General features: G+C 41.5%; 1 non-coding gene across 1 annotated transcript; it reads right to left on the bottom strand.

The window, feature by feature from the left end:
- Positions 1-1,316: 1,316 nt before the first annotated feature.
- TRNAS-UGA lies at positions 1,317-1,398 on the bottom strand. The gene has a single exon. It is a non-coding gene; the product is annotated as a tRNA-Ser (tRNA).
- Positions 1,399-5,187: the final 3,789 nt, after the last annotated feature.

Genomic DNA, 5,187 nt, shown 5'->3' with positions numbered 1-5,187 from the left:
CCTTATCAATGAAATTCTAATTTTGAATTGGGTAGCAATACACTCAGCTTAAAACACGTATTTCATTAGAATTCCTGTAGCTGGTGGGAGTTGGACATGACTGAGCAACTGAACTGAACTGAACTGAGTGGTAGTCATGTTACACAGTTCAAGGAAATGAGATATAAACAGGGTTTTTGTCTCTTCACTTTCTAGCTGAATACAGATGTGAGGTCTGGAGGTCTGGCAATCATCTTAGGACAATGAGACAACATGCTTGGAATGTGGCCTGCGCATTGAGAATGGCAGAGCAGAGGGACTTCCCTGGCAGTCCACTAGTTAACACTGGTCCTTCCAAGGCCGGGGGCATGGTTCCCCTGGCTGGAGAGCTAAGATCCCACATGTGCCATGTGGACAAAAAATAAAATAAAAATGGCAGAAAAGAAAGCTGGAAAGAGCACTGTTCCATTGTTCCATTAGAGAGTTAACTGTTCCCAGATTTCTTGAGACAAACCGCTTATGTGTTTAAGCTGCTAGAGTTGGTCTTTTTATTATTAAAAAAAAGTACTGGATGAATACACACATTTTAGAAAACTAAGTTAAACAAAAAACTGTTAGGAAAATTAAAATTAAAATCCCCCCAAATTCCACCATCCAGAGATAATAATTACTGCTAACATTTTGGTTCTTTCTTTCCAGCCCCCATTCATTCTTTTTTTCTGCCATTTTTTGCCACATAAATGATTATATAAGTGAATTGTTTAACAAAAATGTGATAATAATATATACTGTCTTTCCACCTGTCCAACGTTTTGCATTTGGAAATATATTGGGAAAGTCTTCCCATGTCTGTAATATCATTTTAGTGGCTACATGCAGGGTTCCATCGTGCAGATCTACTTATTCTACTTTAGAAGTTGAACTTTTAGAAGTTTGTATTTCACACCACTTTTTGATGTTGTGAGGTGAAGGTGAAGGTGATTCTGGGATGGAAGGAGAGATAGTATTAGGTTTACCATCAGTTTTAATGAGATGATAGCTTGCTCAGGCTATGATAGCCTGAAGATTCTCACCAATATTTATCTTCATTTTATTTTTATTCTGTGAACGAGGAACAAGATTCTGAAAGATTAGCTTGCTGTTTAGGATAAAAGAAAACTATTTTCATTAGTGGCATGTTCACAGCACTGACACTGGCTTTTCTTTGACACGTTTAATTTCTCTGTATTCAGACCATTTAGCCGGCAGATATCGGAAATGTAGCTGAAGAATGCGGATTATCATTTGATGGTATTTATTAGAACTCTGTGGAAAAAAAGGGTAAAGGGAACCGCTTCCGCAGCGAGCAGGGTTCGAACCTGCGCGGGGAGACCCCATTGGATTTCAAGTCCAACGCCTTAACCACTCGGCCATCGCTGCCACGGCGAAAGGAGGAAGGCGGAGACACTTTAGTGTTAAAACTGAGCACATGCGCAGCAGACACGCTAGTGGGCGGGGCCTACAGTCTTCCTGAGGTCCGTTGTGAGAGGCGGCCGGGGCTTACTGCTCAAGTTGCAGGAGCTACCTCGTTAACGCGAAGAAATAATAAAATCTCCCTTAAGTAGTTTAAGTAAACGCCTTTAAGAGAGGATCTTAGAAATCCTTCCCTTCCATGCGCTTGGAAAATCGAAAATCGCCACCCTGCTTAGCTTCTGGTCTCAGACCTGTTGTTTGCCCTCCCGCTTCCTCATTAGGTCACAGAGAGAGATTTGAAACAAAAAAACTCTCTCCTTCAGTGTTGCGGGCCCGCGCCTTGGAAAAGTTCTGCATCTCGGACTGCTCTGACCGCGTTGAGCGCTCCTCAATTTGTGGAATGACTGGGAGGAGTGAGGGAAGGCACGAGCCCTCTGCAGCTGCCCCCAGGCTCGCCCCTCCCAGGCTCTTGCCCAGGCAGTCATCTTTCATTCTCTGCCGATTGACCCCTTCGTTGCTGGCCTCAGTTTTCTCAGTTGACGGGGTGACTTGAAGGTGCTTTGAGAACAAAGTTCTGTTGATTAGGTCTGCATTTTACCTTTAAATGCTATTAATTCCAGCCCCCCGCCCCAACCACACACGTGTTAAGTGTAGCTTCTGCACTGGGTACTTTAACTGCGTTATGTCGTGAAAGTTCTTGGAATCCGGTCGGTCTGTACCCTGGTTTTTACCTCAGAGAACTGAAGGGGGAATGTGGCCGAAGGGTTGGCGCTGGGAATCCCAGGGTGCGTGCAAGCACCTCCTGCTCGCACACTGTGGCGTCCTACTACCAGAAAGTTCTGTCTGTTGGAAGATTTTCAGAAAACCATAGGAGGCCTTTTATTACTTTAAATTTCTGAACCTGTTCAGGGAAACGTAACCATCTTTCTCATGGTAATTTCTCACAGAAATTTTCACAGATCCAGAAATCTTCTGGGTGCGGGCCGGGATTTCATAGTAAGGCAGGAGAACGAATCCTTGCTCTTTGGAAGACCAGTTGTTAAGTGACCTCACTTGAAAGTTGTGTGAATTTTCTTGAGATTTTTTCAGTACCTTTCTCATCTAAACTTTAAAAAAAATTAATTTTTATTGAAGTATAGTTGCTTTACAATGTTGTGTTAGTTTCTGCTGCATAGGAAAGTGAATCAGCCATACATATACTAATATCCACTCTTTGGGTTTCCTTCCCATTTAGGTCACTGTAGAGCACTGAGTAGAGTTCCCTAGTGTGAATATATAGTGTGATTATACACACACACACACACACACACACACACACACACACACACACACACACACGCTACTTTCTCGATTTGTCGCACTGTCTTCTTCCCCACCCTCTTCATGCCCACTTGTCTATTCTCAACCTCTGTGTCTCTATTCCTAGCCTGCAAATAGGTTCATTAGTACTATTTTTCTACATTCCATACATATGGATCTTCCCCATGCAGGGATCGAATCTGCCTCTCTTATGTCTCCTGATTGGAATGTGGGTTCTTTACCTCTAGTGCCACCTGGGAAGCCCCGTGCATTAATATACAGTATTTGTTTTTCTCTTTCTGACTTACTTCACTTTGTATGACAATCTCTAGGTCCATCCACGTGTCTACAAAGGATCCAATTTCACTCATTTTTATGACTGAGTAATTAGTTTCCACTGTATATAGGTACCACATCTTTATCCATTCTTCTGCTGATGAACATTTAGGTTGCTTCCATAATCTGGCTCTTGTAAATAGTGCTTCAATGAACCTTTGGGTGCATGTGCCTTTTTGAATTATGATTTTCTCTGGGTATGTGCCAAGTAGAGGGATTGCTGGGTCATATGGTAGTTTTATTTTTAGTTTTTTAAGGAACTTCCATATAGTGGTTGTATCAGTTTACATTCCCACCAACAGTGCAAGAAGGTTCTCTTTTCTCCACAACCTCTCCAGCATTGTGTGTAGATTTTTAATATGATGGCCATTCTGACAGGTATGAAGTGGCATCTCATAGTAGTTTAGATTTGCATTTCTCTAATAATTAGTGATGTTGAACATTTCTTCATGTGTTTGTTGGCCATCTCCCTTAACTAAGCACTGCACTCAGTATGCCAGCAAATTTGGAAAATTCAGCAGTGGCCACAGGACAGGAAAAGGTCAATTTTTATTCCAATCCCAAAGTAGGGCAATGCCAAAAAATGTTCAAACTACTGCACAATTGCGCTCATTTCACACGCTAGAAAGGGAATACTCAAAATCCTTAAAGCTAGGCTTCAATGGTCCGTGAACTGAGAACTTCCAGATATACAAGCTGGACTTAGAAAAGGCAGAGGAACCAGTGATCATCAACCAGTGATCAACTGCCAACATCTGTTGGATCTAAAAAACGCAAGGGAATTCCAGAAAAACATTTACTTCTGTTTCATTGACTATGCTAAAGCCTTTGACTGTGCGGATTACAACAAGCTGTGGAAAATTCTTAAAGATATGGGACTACCAGACCACCTTACCTGCTTCCTGAGAAACCTGTAGGTAGGTCAAGAAGCAACAGAGCTGAACATGGAACTGGTTTCAAATTGGGAAAGGAGTACATCAAGGCTGTATATTGTCATCCTGCTTATTTAAGTTATATGCAGAGTATATCATGCGAAATGCCAGGCTGTATGAATCACAAGCTGGAATCAAGACTGCTGGGAGAAATATCAATGACCTATGACACCACCGTTATGGCAGAAAGCAAAGAGGAACTAAAAAGCCTCTTGATGAAAGTGAAAGAGGAGAGTCAAAAAGTTGACTTAAAACTCAACATTCAAAAAACTAACATCATGGCATCCAGTCCCATCACCTCATGTCAAATAGATGGGGAAACAATGGAAACAGTGACAGATTTTATTTTCTTGGGCTCCGAAATCTCTGTGGACGGTGACTGCAGCCATGAAGTCCAATGATGCTTGCTCCTTGGAAGAAAAGCTATTACAAACCTAGACAGCATATTAAAAAGCAGAGACTTCACTTTGCTGACAAAGGTCTGTCTAGTCAAAGCTATTGTTTTTCCAGTAGTTGTGTACAGATGTGGAAGTTGGACCATTAAGAAGGCTGAACACCAAAGAACTGATGCTTTCAAACTGTGGTGCAGGAGAAGACTCTTGAGAGTCCCTTGGACAGCAAGGAGATCAAACCTGTCAATCCTAAAGGAAATCAGTCCTGAATATTCATCGAAAGGACTGATGCTGAAGCTGAAGCTCCAATACTTTGACCACTTGATGTGAAGAGCTGACTTATTGGAAAAGACCCTGATACTGGGAAGGATTGAAGGCAGGAGGTAAAGGGGACAACAGTGGATGAGATCATTGGATGGCATTACTGAGTCAATGCATATGAGTTTGAGCAAACTCTGGCAGGTGGTGAAGGACAGGGAAGCCTGGTGTGCTGCAGTCCATGGGGTTGTAGAGTCGGACACGACTTGAGGGACTGAACAACAACTTAACTAAAATAAGGTACTAAGTGTCTAAATCTATTAATTGTGGATGAGAAGCAAAATACTTGAGAATTGTAAGAATAAGTTTTATCTAATTTGAGATTTTGCTTTTAAAAAATTTATCTTTTTAAAAAAAATTTATCTTTTTGATTTTAATTTGGCAGAGCTACATGGGTGCTCTCAGTTTCTTTATCAATACTATATAAGAGCAAAGTTATTCCTGACATTTCCAGGCATAACTTTTATCATGTATATTAA

Source organism: Cervus elaphus, chromosome 15, assembly GCF_910594005.1.
Source record: "Cervus elaphus chromosome 15, mCerEla1.1, whole genome shotgun sequence".
NCBI classification, from domain to species: domain Eukaryota; kingdom Metazoa; phylum Chordata; class Mammalia; order Artiodactyla; family Cervidae; genus Cervus; species Cervus elaphus.
This window is presented reverse-complemented; position numbering and strand designations above follow the sequence as displayed.